General features: G+C 39.0%; 1 long non-coding RNA gene across 1 annotated transcript; it reads right to left on the bottom strand.

The window, feature by feature from the left end:
• Positions 1–4322: 4322 nt before the first annotated feature.
• LOC128091924 (uncharacterized) lies at positions 4323–14884 on the bottom strand. The gene is made up of 3 exons (XR_008211542.1): positions 13616–14884; positions 13107–13183; positions 4323–4374 (listed from the first exon to the last, which is right to left on the bottom strand). It is a non-coding gene; the product is annotated as an uncharacterized LOC128091924 (long non-coding RNA).
• Positions 14885–16688: the final 1804 nt, after the last annotated feature.

Below are 16688 nucleotides of genomic sequence, written 5' to 3'. Positions count from 1 at the left end.
TCTCTTAGGCAAAACTTCAGTATTCCTAGACAATTTTCTCTTTAGGTGATGAGTTTCTGTTATAGTTACTAATTTTTGATCTTATCACTGATATCTTCAGGATGTCACCAGTTACTAAGTACTTTCCTGCAACTCAAGAGTCCAGCTGTGTTTCTGAAGGATGCTCCTGGTTCCCAGGCTAGCACTTCTCAGATTTGAAGCATTTTCATTTGTTAGTGTTTTAGCAGGCATTTTAGCAATATTTTCTGTCAGCAGTTTTCCCACTAGGGTCAGTTCACCTTCATAAGATCTCCCATCAAGTTTAAAAACAGGCCACAGAAACTCAGAAATGTGCTCAGAAACCCTTTAACACTTCTGAGGAACATTTGTTAATTCCCATGTGCACTACTTAAAGATACTGTGAGGATCCACATTGCACAGGATCACATTCAGCAGGAGAACACAGAGTTACTGGTGCTTTCACCATCAGAAAAATGTTCAGATTCACCTTGTCAGCACTCACTGACTTAAAATTCCAGAATAATAGTGGAGAAAGTCTTGGGACTACTCTGTGTTTTGAAACCTCCAGAGAAGCATTCATCAGACCGCTGAGCCTCATAGTAAGTCACTTACACGCTATTATGTTAGTGGTTTGCATATAACAGCACAGAGCTGCACTCAGGTGCATTTTGACACCTGTGAGGAGAGCTTGGTCATTCATTATCTTAAATGTTCCTTGAAAGCACTGTGAGGACCTGCATCAATCAGCAGCATACTCAAAAGACCATTCATAGCTCAGAATTCAACCCTGTTGTACTTTCACCATTGTAAGAAGTACTCACAGCGTTCCAGAGCCCCCAGGAAAAGAATGGAGCACTCTGATAGCCTTTGAAATTCTGAAAGGCATTCGTCCATCACCCTGAGCTAAAAACCAATGTCGTAGAGACTCTGAAGGCCTCTGACATCTCTGAGAAGTAACAGAAAGTTACCAGACTGAAGCAAAACAGAATTTTCATGCTTTAAATATAAAAAATCTTTAAACATAATGTTAATATTTACATGAAAAAAAAACATTTGACATCCATGCCCTCAAAACATTTCATTTTCTGACACTTTTAAGCCTTTTTAACCTTTCAAAAATGTCAAGCTTAAACAAAAGCATTTAACTATAATGCTCAAGCACTTTTATGGAAATGCTTAAATAAGGACAGTGAAACAGAAACCATGGAGTAGCTTTGGAGGGAAATAAAGTTTTCTGCATTTTGCTCCTGCAGGGTTTACAGAGCATTTGCATTATGGACATAGTATATTTTACAAATTTGGTAGAATTTTAGAGGGATAAGGAGTATATGCTGTGTTTTATTATGGCTTTTCTTAATGGTCTGATTTTCCTGAACGTTCTTTTTAAATACAGAATAATAATGTGGTTTCTTTTTCCATCAGTGCCATCTACAGGTAGAGCCCAAACATCAGAAATTTTGAATCCTGAAGAAGGTTTTGGAGAAACCATTAGTCCAGAAGGTTATAATGAAATGACTTTTTGTAACCTGACTCAGGTGCAGTTACCATCTTTGTTATTATCCAGTGTCTGTCATGCTAAGAAATCAAGGGACAGGCTGCAAACTCACTTTCTCGCTTTACTCAGAGTGAGGTTAATTAAGTATTGCACTTAAATGCCTTCTTTTTCTTTTTCTTTTTCTTTTTCTTTTTCTTTTTCTTTTTCTTTTTCTTTTTCTTTTTCTTTTTCTTTTTCTTTCTCTTTCTCTTTCTCTTTCTCTTTCTCTTTCTCTTTCTCTTTCTCTTTCTCTTTTCCTTTTCCTTTTCCTTTTCCTTTTCCTTTTCCTTTTCCTTTTCCTTTTCCTTTTCCTTTTTCTTTTTCTTTTTCTTTTTCTTTTTCTTTTTCTTTTTCTTTTTCTTTTTCTTTTTCTTTTTCTTTTTCTTTTTCTTTTTCTTCTTAAATCTGTGGAATCATTCAAGAGTTAGCAGTTACTTAAGTGTAATAGCCAGGATGTTCAAATATTAGAAATGTCATGGAAGAGAAAAATTATTAAAACCTAAGCAGCACAGCAGATTTCAGAGAAATGAGCCCCACATTTGTAATGCTTTCAGCTGGATACAATTGAGTTTCTTCATCATAACCAGTACAGTGCTGTGACTTGGACTTACAATGAAAACACTGGTGATAATACCAATGTTTTTAGTTGTTACAGAGCAGTATTTGTACAGACCTAAGGACTTTTCAACTTCTGATGCTACCCTGGGGGTGCATAGAAACTGAGAGGGGACACAATCAAAACAGCTCTCCCAAACTGGCCTGTTTCACTTCCATACTGTACACAGCCACCACCACTGTGCTTTACGACTGTATTGTGTTAGTGAGCAAGACTCAAAATTGTTGTGGAAGTGTTGGTTTGGTTTTCTTTGTTACAATAAAGTATACAGATTACACTGAATTCATTTTCTATTTGTACAAGGCCTCATTAAGTCTGATCATAAGAAAAAGTACCAAGTATCCAGCAGAGAAGAAGCAAGGATGTGTTTTTTTCTAGGAGATCCACCTTTCTAAGGTTTGGTAATTCACCTCTCCATTTGGAGATCTTTTATACACCTTCTGCTGTAAGTAGATAATAAGTTCCACACAGAGAAGTTGACCTAGAGTCTGGAAATACATAAATAAATGGGATGCAATCCGCCAAAAAAAAAATTATGTTTTTAATTTGGGTGAATGTGTGTATAAAAGGGGCTCAATACACTTCAATGGATTTTTTAGGAAGACAGAAGGAAGTTGAGCATCTTTGTATGGGCAGGAATAATTCAAAGGTTCACTTGTGCCCCTCAGAATTGTTGAGGGACATAAAACCTGCACAGCAGAAATTATGCACTCCAGTAATGAAAAGAACATTTGCAAGAATACAAGATTCACTGCTTGATATGTACAATAGACCTGAGGTACCACTTCTTGGTGTACTTCATAGCTGCTGATACACAAGGACTGCTCTGAAAGTAATGCCTCCTATTTTCAGGAGGCATTTCTGTGAGTTATGAATCTGTTTTCATAAATTCATGGAAGAAATAATTGAGCTCATTATTGAGAATATTCATTGGAAATTTAAACTTGCAAATCTGAATGTAAGGTTTCCTTCAGAGAGCATGATCAGGGGATGATTCTGGATGCCTTCAAATCAAGATTTGCTGTCAGGCTCCACTTGCCTGATACCATCCTAGAAACTGAGTAAAATCCTGAGAGAATGCTCTGTGCTTTGTGTGACTAGGTTACACGAGTACAAACAACCTCTGTGAATGCAGGAATAGACAGTGTAAGGCAGATTTTTCCTTTGGATATCTAATTCAAGTAAACTCATATATATTCCTGACATAACACTTTTGCAAAAATATAAAAATAGTTATCATTTGTTTACATGCATTCAGAGCATCATTAGCATTATTAATCATCAGTGTAAGCTGAATGTGTTCTAAAGTTGTTCGTTATATGATGTTAAATAAACTAATTACCAATGAATACTGGAAGCATGAAAATATCATCTTATTCTGACTGCTATGCATTTTCAATTTGCCCTTACTGGGACATTGTAATATTTGCAGTGATACAGAATTTTGACAAAATGCTGTACTGAAGGAATTTCATTTTTTCCAAGTAGTGGAAAATGTATTTCTCTTTATGGTTTAAGTAATTTTATTTACCTGAATACTGACTTAATCCAATGGTCTTTTGTTACAAATGTAGGAAATGATCATGAATTGATAATATGGGAAAATCATTACTGGAAAATCAAAGAGGAAGAGCAGTAAGGTTTTAGGAGTAATTCAGTCTCCTTCAGTGACAGTGACTGCAATTTCAATGCCACTAGTTTTCTTATTAAGTTAGTCTAGTGCTTTTTTTCCATGAAGATATCATAAAATGCATCTAATTTTTGGACTAGGTTGATCTGATGGAGCAGATCCTAGCAGTTTCAGACACAGTGTGCATCTTTATATGTATTCAAAAAGAAAAAAACCTCATCCTTTAAAAATCAGCACTTTCTGTGTCTCATTCTGTTACTTACAGAATGGGCCAGAATCAAGACATAGTTCTATAGCAATATTGAACTAAAAGCAACTTTGTTGATTTGAATCTCATGAGGCACTCTTCCACTGTTTCCAACTTCTGATCCTTCCTATAGTTTCTGCATGCAGTGTTTTATAGTATTCTTTTAGTATCAAGTGACAATTCAAAAAAAGAAGAGAGAGTGAAAGAGAGACAGAGAAAACAGTATGCATCCAAGAGCTGATTATGCTTTTTACCTGGGCTGGTGTCTGAGAAGGCACATGAGGTCTTTCTCTGGGTACCATAGCTACATCTGCATCAATGATTGCTTGCCATTGATGAGTAAATTCCTGTGAATTATGGAAACTGTTGTTTTAATACAGACAGTTGCTTTACCTGCCTTCACGACCGCTGTGTCATGGCTCCGAGGAAGGCTGAGAAATAGATATAAGGAAGGAGGTTACTTCATTTAATAATCCTACATGACTTATTCACATAAAAAGAAATATAAACAAGATACACAGATGTTTTGGGGCTAATGCAATCACAACCACAGTTAGAGCTTTTAAAAGGTAACTCAATTTCTAAACCCTTCTCCATCCACTAAATACTACAATTGTCTAGTAACTCAATTTAAGTGATATTAATGGTGTCAGCTCATAAGTGATTTGAGTTGTTCCCTGCTTCACTCAGTAACTTCACAGACAGAAAATTTGAGTTGCTTTTAACTTCTTGTTCATAAGTCCCAAGTTTGCTGCAGAATGCAATGAGTGTTTCTGTCTTCTAATTTGAAAAGAAAAAGTACAGATTTGATTTGGAATTTAAGGCCCTTCTAAAATCTAAAGATACTTTTCATAACATAAAGACACAAAGCCTGTGCATACAAAGATCTGAAATTTCCTTTTAAGAGCTACGCTATTGGTTTTGTGCTTTATTGCCACGTAGAAAATTCCTTTAGAATTCTACACAGATAGGCTCTACAAACTTAATGTGTTGATGGAAAATGATGTTTCTATTCTGTTAAATAGCATATTCCTGTTTCCTGATATATTCAATGGGATTATTATAACCCAATAAATTAAAATAAAAAAAAGTTTAGTTTTTCTGATCTTATATTACTGACCTTTCCCCTTCCTACTCTTGACAGTGCTGTGTTAAGTAACTGTGTTAAGTGCAGAAACAAAAGTATTTAGGAAAGAAAAATGAATCTTTAATAGTCATGGAACAAATTACTCAGAAGTACTGTTCAGGTAAAGTTTATATACAACATAACTCAATTGTTGATCAGTATGTAGATAAGGATAGTGTAAAGTGGATACTGATAAGGTTTGTTTCATAGCAACCTACGTAGCAACCTGCATACCAAAAGCATGATCGGTCTAAATGTGATCAGTTTCCTTTGCCTGTCCCTAAAGTTCTTAGCATCATTTGCAGCACGATACATGTGCTCTAAAATGGACCATATATAAAATGTATTTTTCCTTTGTTTATTTGGTCAGTAATGTAGAACTAAAACTTCAGAGAGGTTTCTTGAGCTCTCAGACTCCCTTTTCCATTGTTTCATACATAGCTAAGGAGACTTTTATCCCATGACTCTCTTCTAAATGATTCCAAATCAACCAGATCCAATCACCTATACTCCGAGAAAGTGTGAGTCTTATTGAGCTAGTGGAAAAAAACCAGTGTTTCCATTTTAAGGTAATGTTATCTGTCCTCTCCCCCCTCTCCCATGGCCTGTCCAGGTAACTTTCCCAGCACTGCATTGCTCTTATGAGGAAGATTTTTTCCCTTCTATCCAGTCACAATCTCTCAGGCTGCTGTTTGTGCCATTGCTTCTTGTCCTTTTGCTGTGCCCCTTTGAGAAGTGTTTGTCTGCAATTTCCTTTTGATCCCTTGCTAGTATATTACATAATACCATAGTGCAGAGGAGCTAGCAGACTAAAGTTATGTTTTAAAAAGTAAACTTCTTACACTGTATGCCATGTGTCTTAAAATAAATTACTGATATTTTTTGTAAACTCAGCTACACAGAATTATCCTGATTTGCTTAGATAGAGACACAACTGCAGCTTTATAATATTAATATCACCATAATCCAAACACAACTTTTGCTTGTGACTACACACTATTGTCTACTGATCAGCTTTGCAGTTATAAATGCTCCAGAAGCTGAGCCTTGTTAAGTCTACTTATGACCTTGTCATCTTTTCACATTCAGCAGTCATAGTATTTTTAGTTTCTTGCTGCTGGGAGAAAATGTAGCCCAAATATCTCCATGCTTCACACGCTTGGATCACAGCTGCATTCTGAATCTGTGTGTCCATTTGACCAAGCTTGTTTAAGGATTCAGTCACTTATTCAGTCACTTTAGTCTTACGACTTTTCCAAGTGGAGTCTTTTATCACCCTCTTCTTTCCTTCTAGCCACTTGACTAATATACTTAACTAACCATATACAAACTCTGCTGAGGCCCATGAAACAGTGGGACTCACTGTGTGCTTGTCAGCCACATATCAGAGATTCCAGGGAGAAATGATGTTTTGGCCTTGAGTTGTAAGACTCCTTGGCAAAGCATGAAAACATGTGCCAGTTCAGACTTCCTTTTAGCATCCGCTGTCTCAGAAAAGGGTGGTTTTTTTCTGGAATTGCTCTGCCCAGCAATTGGAGTTTGACTATTAGAACTTAAGTGGCACTGCTGAGATAGCCAAATCAATGTGCTCAGGTTCTTCACTATGCACTCTCAAAGGCACATAGACACATTCTCTGCTGTTAATGGTCATGGCTGAGTAATTTTGGTTAGTGATGTTACAGGTGTAGCACAGCTATCAGTTCAAGTCACGCACAGAGTAGATCTGCTAACAACTGCAGATGACACCCTATCTGTGAGTGTGACAGTGACAGTATGTCCTCCATTGCATGCAAAGGCATAAGTAGACAAAATAGCAACATGAATGAATACTTTGTGCAACAGGATGTGCAATTCAACCCAGGTATTCAACTGATTTGTGGTGCAAATTTTCCTATGTGACTTGAACTACTGTTGTGATTTCAGAGTGGACCTCCCTGTTTCCATAAGGCTGAATTATAAAGGAAGGGACCTCAAATATCATCCAGTTCCAACCCACTGCTATGGACTAGTTGTCACCCTCAGATTAGACTGCTAAAGGCCCCAATCAACCTGGACTTGAATGCTTCCAGGGATGTGGCATCCACAACTTCTCTGGGCATCCTGTTCCAGTGCTTCACCACCATCTGAGTAAAAAATTTCTTCCTAACAAGAAACCCAATTTTCTCCTCTTTTACTTTAGACACATCCTGCATTGTCTTATCACTTTTAGACCAAGTAGAAAGCCAATCCCCTTCCTGGTTGTAAGTTCCCTTCAAGTACTGGAAAGGAACTTTCAGTTGCTTCTTTTCAAAGCTAAACAAGCCCAACTCTCTCAGCCTTTCTTCATAGAAAGGTAATGCAGTTCTTTAATCATCTTCATGACCACCCTCTGAACCCATTCCAATAGCTCCTCACCCTGCTTGTGCTGAAATTCCAAGCCTGGACACAGCACTCCAGCCAGGTACCTCATCACCTCACTTGCTCTGTTGGCCACCTCCCTGAGCACCTCTCAAGGCACAATGCTGGCTCATACCCTGCTTTCCACCTAGACCCCCAAGTCCTTCTGCACAGGGCTACTCTCAATGAGTTCTTCTCCCTTTATGTACACATCTGGGATTGTCTTGACCCAAGTGCAACCCCTTGCCTTGGCCTTGTGGAACATAATTATGTGCACATGGGCTTATTCTTGAAGCATGTCCAGGTCCCTTTGGTTGGCATCCCTTCTTCCATGGTGTCACATGTACTACTTAGCTTGGTGTCATAAGCACAGATGTGAGGCTAACAGGTCTTTAGTTCCTAAAGTCTTCCTTTCTCCCCTTCTTTAAAAATGAAAGTGATGTTACCTTTATTCCAGTCTCCATTGACTTTGTCTGACAGCCACAACTTTACAAATACAACGGAGAGTTATTTGGCAAACACATCAGACACCTCCTTCAGGACTACATAGCCATGTACACAGTCGGCCTCATGAGGTCTTGGAGTTGCTCTGCTCCTAGAGTGGGAAGGGTTTTTCTCCTCCAGATGCTACCTAGAGGTTCAGGAACATGAGAGACATAAGAAGCCTAATTGCCAGTGAAGAATGAGGCAAATAAATTGTTGAGTACCTCAGTCTTCTCCATGTCTTTTGAAGATCTACCTTCTCATTTATCAGAGATATCTGTTTTTGGTGAACACTGTATCTAAAGAAACTCTTCTTGATATTTTTCACATCCCTTGCCAAATTCAGTTATATCTGTATTTTGGCTTTTCTGATCCCACCTGTGCATATCCAGGCAGCATTCCTTTATTCTTCACAGGACATCTATCCCTGCTTTCACTGCCTGTACATTTTTTTTTCTTTAGTCTGACCATCAAGTCCTTGTTCAACCTTGCTGTTAACCTTGCTGTTTTTTTGCCTCCTCTGCTTGATTTCCCATGCTGGGGGATGGAGAACTCTTGTCCTCTCAGAAAAATGTCCTTAAATAGTTGCCATCTCTTCTCCATTCCTATGTCCCTAAGAACAGTATCCCAGAACACCTCATCCAGTAATTCCTTGATTCTAAACCCCGTGTAACAACAAAGCCTGTATGTACATGTAGTGCAAGAGCAGAATACAAACTCAATGTGATTACTAAAACTAAAGACACTTTTCTTTTGTTTGGTGATGACATGCTAGGAAGGACCTAGTGAAAACCTCTTCCAGCATACTGCCATATTGCCTTCTCTCCTTCCTTTATTCTGCAGAGCACTGAAGCAGTGAGCCTGCCAGGACCCCTTCCATAGGGGTCCACATACTTAGCAATGCTTAAAGTCATGTTCTGGTCTTGTGGAATGCCCTTATCAGTCACCTGGGGAACAACTGGTGGAAAAAAAGTGGATGTACCTTTTTGCAGACTATGCATCTTACAAAACAGCAACCAATAATGTATACAACAGAGGATGTCTCTAGAAGGTCATAGCAGATATTCTAGTACAAAGATGAAGATTGCTCGTTTGACTACAGTGCTGTGGCTAAGTCAACGTAGAATCATAGAATCATAGAGAGGCCTGGTTTGAAAAGGATTACAATGATCATCTAGTTTTAACCCTCCTGCTGTGTTCAGTGCTGACAACCAGCAGACCAGGCTGCCCAGAGCTACATCCAGCCTGGTCTTGAATGCCTCCAGGGATGGGGCATCCACAGCCTCCCTGGGCAACCTGTTCCATTGTGTCACCAGACTCTGTGTGAAAAACTTCCTCCTAATATCTAACCTAAACCTCCCCTCCCTCAGTTTAAAACCATTCCTCCTTGTCCTATCACTATCCACCCTCATAAACAGTTGTACCCCCTCCTGTTTATATGCTTCAAGTACTGGAAGGTCACAGTGAGGTCTCCCCAAAGCCTTTTCTTCTCCAAGCTAAACAAGCCCAGTTCTCTCAACCTTTCCTCATAGGAGAGGTGCTCCAGCCCTCTCTGATCATCTTCATGGCCCTCCTCTGAACTCGTTAAAAGGGCGCCACGTCTATGTTGTGCTGGGGGCTCCAGGCCTGGTCGCAGTACTGCAGATGTTGCCTCACAAGAGCCGAATAGAGGGGGATAATCACCTCCCTCTACCTGCTGGCCACCCCTTTTTTAATGCAGCCCAAAACACAGTTGGCCTTCCAGGCTGCAAGCCCATGTCTTTGTTCCACACAGATGCCCATGAAGCGGTGTGCTTGGTCCATCCTTACAGAACAGTGCAGCACTGTAACATTTGGACTTATCAATGAAGTCTTTGTATGTATTGCCTTCTGCAGTGGTCTCTATTCTGCTGTGCAGACATAGCCTGCCTTTCTTTGTGTCTCCCAGAGCTCCCGTGTCTTACTCTTGTGTATCACCAAGTACTACTTTTGGAGCAACATTTTAAGATGTGTTTCCAAATGTACTTTTCAGGATGCAGATGGAAGAGCAAAAATCATAGGACTTACCTAAGCTCACCTAGCAGGCCGGTGGCAGAGGCTGGAAGATTTCTCAACACCCTTGTCCACAGCACATCACCCTATTCAGTAGGCTGGGCTGATTTTGAATACTGTTTGCATTTGCAGGTTGTTACTCCACAATATTTAAAACCTTAATACATCAGATTCCCTCTTCCCATGTATTCCAGAGCTCTTCCTGTAAATGCCCTCACACATAAAGTCAGAAATACCTTGGCAAGTTAAAGTATTCATTTACTCCCACAGTGCTTTTTGGCAGAAATCTATGAGTTGTGCAGATTGAAATGGCTAGATCTCACAAACCGCATTTCTTCCAGAAAATATTAGACTTAATATCTGCTGTGCAACTTTACAAATATTTTAGATTTGCCACTGAGCTACATTCAAATTAATGTCCCAATACTTCCAGACATCCCAAGAAAAAAATATGTCTATAAGCAGTAACAGTATTAGTGAATCAGAAAATGTATGCTGCACTGGGCACGTACATGCTAACTTTTCCTGGAGCACAGCCATGAGCAAGACTGCCAGGAATTACACCTAATTCTAGCTGTCTAGAGCTAGGAGCTGTCTTAATGCCTCCTGAAGGGAAAAAACTAGAAAGAATATGAAAGCGTATGTCATGGGTTATTAAGCCAAGCACAAATACTAGAACAAAGCAGAAGACTGTAACCAGTGTACAAATAGAGAACTCAGGGTTCACTTTCTTCTTGGTTTGCCTATCATACACTCATCCTCTCCATTATGTACCCTCTTTGTTTCTTTGTTTACACACACTTTGTAATCTGGTTTCAGAGTTTGTTGTTTTGCTCATCTAGAGCTATCTTTGTGTCCTGTAAAGTCTATCACTCTTTGTTCTGTCCAGCAAACAAGACTCGCGTGCAGGTGCTAAGCTAGCATTTCCTGCCATATACCTTCAAGATATGTTTGTTTAACCAATTCTTCTCTTGTTGATTGTTTTGCAAGGACACCTTATCCTTCATTCTTTCATCTCACTTGCAATTTATTTCCAGTTGGAGCAGGAATCCTTAAAGGGAACTAGGAGAGTCAGATCCCAAGCATAGTTCTAACTATCATGTTTGACTTTTCCTGCACTAATTTTTATTTCTCCACAAGAAATCAAAAGATGCAATGAGTCAACAGGAGAAAGAAGAGAAGCTGTGGATGTAAACAGCTCTTACCCTTGACATAAGGGAAGAAACTGTAAATAAGGCAGGTTCTACTTCACCACTTACTGTCCCTGGAAGATAGTGCTGGAAACCTGTCCTGGGAGGACTGCAATGTTCATGCTATCAAGGTTCGAGAACATCAAATTTGGGTGCAGCACTGCTGAACATTTAGAGTTGCTGCAGTGTCTGAACTCTAACACCTCTACGTCTAGTGGATACCTATAATCATTCTTTCCAGAAGGCTTTCAGATAATGTTAGAAAAAACATAGGTACAGTTTTTCAACATGTGGAAGTTCATCAGATGATAGAGATATATTTCTCACCCAACACAAGCTGTGCAAAAAAAAGAAAAAAGAAAAAAGAATAACAACAGGCATGTAGGCCAATTTTGATGCTTTTGACTTTTGTTTTTTAAAGCAGCAGGGAGAAGCCAGCTCCTTTATGGACTGTGTATCTCGTACCATCTCTGTTCATTTACGGGGACAGAGAATATCTTAACAACTGCTCCTTGTCTTCTTGAAGGAGAACGTAGCTGGTTCTGCAGGCTACTTCTGATCTGCTGATAGGTCTATATGGAAGCAAAACAGTGCTTTTCCTTCCCTCTTACGTCAATTCAAATTGCTAGCTTAATACTTGATGCTCCTGAGGTTGTGATAAGGCAGAAAGCTCAGGAATTGAATTTTATCATATAGATAGGATGCAGATTGTAGGGTAGAACACAGGAATAAAGCAGAGTTTCAGAACCTCGGGTGCTAAAGTAGTCATCTGTCTGTGTTCTCTTCCACAGTCCAAGCATTGATACTTTATGGAAGTGACATACCTTTTTTTTGATATTGAGACCTTCTAATTCACTTGGTGAGAATGGCCTCATTTTATCTGTCTGTCAGTTTAACTATATACAGTAACACTTGGATAATCACTTCATCACTTCACTTTCCAGCTTTCTGTATTCATGCATTATATATCCTCAGGACACCACCCCAAGCCCCAGTTTCAGAAGACAAGCTGAGGAAAAGGTGCCTGTGTCCAAATACTATTCATTAGCATGCCAGTTACTTTTCTTGCATGAAGGCTGCTGATCTCAATTCAAGCCTCTCTTCCACCATTAATAAATGATCCCTGAAAACTGCCAGCATGGGGAATACCTCCCAGTAAAAGAAGGTAGTTTAGTTCTATTTGGACAGATGCATAACAAAATGTGTAGTTCTAATAAAGTACAATTCATTCAACATATAAGGTTACTTTTTTTCTCCCAGAATCCCAGAGGGAGCAATCAAATTATAGCAGCTAAGAGCCCTAAACCGTCTCACACATCCTCCTTTCTCACTCTCTTTTCTAAAACAGCCATTTCCCAGGAACTCAGTAGAGAAGCCTTTCTTGTTGCAAGTTATCAAGACTCATTACACTTCATTGCATTTTGTTCTCATCTCATTACTTATTCATAGAGGTTATAAGGACCTGTACAGACCATGAAATGCAGACTTCTGAGTTCATTTAAACCAACATAAAGAAGAACAACCTTAATGCAGTTAGCTGTGGAAGCAATTGAGTGTAAATCTGGTATCAGTGGGAGTTGATTCAGGACTAGTGTCTCCAAGAACTACATCTTAGGACATAATTCAGTGACAGTCTGTCATCTCTAGCACCACATATATATTGGTCACCATATAGTAATTTCTTCTCAGGCTACTACATTGTCATTCTGTGATTCTGTGATTGCAGCTCTTTTATCGAGTGATTTGTGTGGGCAAAGGTAGCATAATGGTGCCTGTACTTAGATGCACTACAACTAAATCATGTAGTATACTTAAATTCATGGTGTGATGGAGCCCAGTTTGAAAATGGGCAGTGAATCCAGTAGGAGCTCACTTGGAAGATCTCTGGTTGGTCGGCCTCTCTGTTCTGTGGTTACTGTTTCTTGTCTGGTCACCCTGAAGACCTGCAGGCTGTGAAAAACAGCAGTCAGTATGAAGTACCAGATGGTGAGAAATCCCTTTTGCCTGTCCCAATAAACTGTATTGTATGAGATAAATAAATGCTTCCAGTAATTTCTCCCTGCCATGTTTCAGGTGTTTGCTTTCAGTTGAACCTGCTCTTCTCTCAGCATTGTGGTATTCCAGGTCTCTTTTGTCTAGTTTATGATACCTTATTGTTTATGCTTGTTCAGTTGCTTTTGGTGCATGGGCACAAGTTTCAAGGTACGTTTGGATCTGAGAGATAGAGTGTCTCAGGAGCACAGGCAAGCAAACTACGCACTCCGGGCAGCACAGAGAGTTACGAGTTTTATTTAACATACACAAACTCACACATGCACGGACGTTCATTTTAGATAATCCCAGTAAATGGCAAGCAGTAACTCCCTAAGCAAGTGCACTTACCTACTCTTTAGATATGGCGAACCACCAAGGACAGAGGGAACATGGCAGTGGATGTGATAGGTGCTGCCAGCAGGGCATTCCCTGCTTCCAAGTGCACTTTTCCTTTCTCCATCACCTCAGCCTCTCTCCTGCTTTTATTCTCCCCAGGGTCTGCAAGGTTTTTTCCACTTGCATGCTGTACCTGCATGGCCAATGTGCGATATAGAGTTCAAGTGGAACACCTGCTTGCAAAACAAGTCTTTGCAAAAACAAGATAAACTACCAAGGTCAACTCTACCTACAAAACAAAATATTTGCAGCTATAGCCACAAATATCAGTTCTCTTAAAACTGTCAGAATACTTTGCTCCATCCCAAGATTGTTCTTCAGTCAGGTGCCTTGTGGTCCTTGACACAGCACAGAACACAGCTGATTGAAACAAAATGGCAGCACCCTCTGAAACAATTGGGGATAGCACTTATTGTTTATATCTTCTATAATACCTCAATTTGTATATAATACTTCTTCCAGATTTTACAATCAGAAATCCAAGCTTGCAAACGATAATTTAGATGAGTTGACCAAGGAACCGTTCTGTATTCAACACTCAGGCTTTTTTGAACTCATATCCAAATTAAAAGAGCATTCACCAATATTACTGCCAATACTGATAGTATCAGCAATAAATTTCTATAATGCTATCTATAAGAATAACACAGCAGTATTAAAGCTTTCTGTTTATCAATTCAAAATTTTATTAATATGGTTAGGGATTTTGCCTGAAGTACCATAGCTTCTAGTGGTGTTTCTCAAGTTTTTTTAAACATTATGCATTAAGTACTGTATTACTTTTTGGCATAAAACAACTAATTATTAATTACAAACCAGTCACACATTAGTCCTATTTATGACATACACTGTGTAATAAATGCATTCTGCTCTGCAGAGGCTTACAGAGGTCTTCAAACATGTAAAATAATCACAGGTAGACTCACCTGAAGCTTCCTCCTGATAACTGCAGTATTGTCTTTCTAGTTTCTCAAGAAAACTGGGGACACACTCAAAATAGACTTCTCACACCAGGCATGCTGTTGTTCTTTACTAAAAATCAAGAGCAGTCAGTAAGGCTATAAGCAGAGAAAAGTCTATGTGCCAATACTTCCCTTGCCTCTGATTTCTTTAAGAATTCATTTTACCTGTACGTGCCACAGTCCAACATCATACTTAGTCTTTTCAGTAAGTATGTGTGAGACATCAGTCAAGTTGCAGACAGCTTACTATGCCTGATTTTCCAGCCACATGTTCTTCCATGGCTGAGCTATGTCAAATGAGGAGATAAGGGCTAGATATCCTTCATATTATTTATTAGTCTGTATGTTTCAGTGAGATTAAATGTACACACAAAAATACGTCAGTACTTATGAAATCTACTGCACAACAAAAGAGATATTATTCAGAAGTAACAATAAAAATACTTCCATATCCTCCTTCTAGCAATACACACAATTCTTAAAGAAAAATGATAGCTAGCTATGAGATGGCAGAGCCTTCACCCTCCTAAAGATGTAGGGTTTATTTGCCAAACATAAGAAACGTCCATCACCTAATAAATTGCTTAAGAGGAGGGAAAAAAAAAAAATAAATAAAAGGACAGAAGAAAGAAAGAAAAGATCAACTATGTTTTAATCATTCTGTTGTTTCACCTTGCAGAAGAAGCCAGGTCATGGCCTGAACCAACAGTTGAACACCAGGTGAGAAACACCCTGCTAACCCAGGGAACACAGCGGAAGCAATACACCTGAGTGACTGGGAGAAGCCTGAATCCATTCCTTCTCACCCTCATTTAAATGTTACCAGCCAAGGGAGTAGCATTTTTTTAATAGGTTGCACTCCTCTTGAGCTGTCACTGATTGTTGGAAGGAATTAGCCAGTTTTCCTTTGTTACCTGCTTTTGCTCTGTAGTGCCTGCATTCCATTAGAAGGCACTGTTATTGCCTTCTTTTGCCATACACACCTGTTTAGCTCTAGTTAGTTCATCAACTTGTGCTCAGAAGTACAAGACTTAAAGTGATGCAGCAGCTGGTCCATAGAGATTTACAGTTTTAAGTTTTACCCTTGTTTTGTCTATAATATATACGAATGTGTATGAATGAATTCTCCCTGGTGTAGAGTTCAAAATCAAAGAAAAATCATTTAAAAAAATGCTGAAAAAAGAAGGCTGTGAAAGGGCTACTGTAAGCCGTCATGCTCCTGCTCAGTCCTAGTGCAACAATGATAACTTAATGTTGTCTATTTCAGGAAAAAACAAACAAGCAAACAAACAAAAAAAAAAAACCCTAAAACAAGGGATTTTCATTAACAAGATGTTATATGGGAGTTTTAGGTCCCAGGACAGAGCAAAATTATATGCAAGAAATGAAATGAGTCAGTTTTAGGATGAAAGGTTGTTGCTGCCTTTGGCAGAAAGTACCATGGGGAAAGGTATCACTGGCTTGCTTTTCTCTGATCTTTGCCAGCATGCTGCCTGCTGTATCACACTCCTTTGTCGAAGCTGAAGACCTGCCATCATTTTCATGGTCTGCTAAGAAAAATGTCTTGAGATGTGTACTGTGATCTTTGACTCCTTCCAGCACCTCTAGCACTATCGTAACTAATCACAGAAGATGGCTATTCCTCATTTGCCTGCAATACTGGCCTCCATTTCCTCCATACTCCTGACCCTTTCTTGGTATTGGTTTAAATTTAAGGTGGTTTAATTAAGGTGACATGCCAGTTACAGGTGTGCACTTGTATCTCAGTATCTCTACAATTCTTCATTCTGTTTTTATCAGTTAGAAAATGCCTACCTCTAAGTCTTCTGTGCTTCATCAATTTGTAGCCAATATCCACCTTATTTGCCTTTTTATTTTCCAAGTTTTTGTCTTTCACACTCTAGTTATCTCCATTAAGTTATTTAGTAGAAATAATGATTTTTTAAAAGGCTTTATAAGCATATAAGCATTTCCTTGGCTTAAACGGAATATATTCTAATATATTTTGCAGTGAGGTGGAGACATCTAGTGACCATTTTGTATTATTTAAATAAAAAGAATAA

This window comes from Tympanuchus pallidicinctus, unplaced genomic scaffold (assembly GCF_026119805.1).
Source record: "Tympanuchus pallidicinctus isolate F22 unplaced genomic scaffold, pur_lepc_1.0 scaffold55, whole genome shotgun sequence".
In the NCBI taxonomy this organism is placed as follows: Eukaryota; Metazoa; Chordata; class Aves; order Galliformes; family Phasianidae; genus Tympanuchus; species Tympanuchus pallidicinctus.
This window is presented reverse-complemented; position numbering and strand designations above follow the sequence as displayed.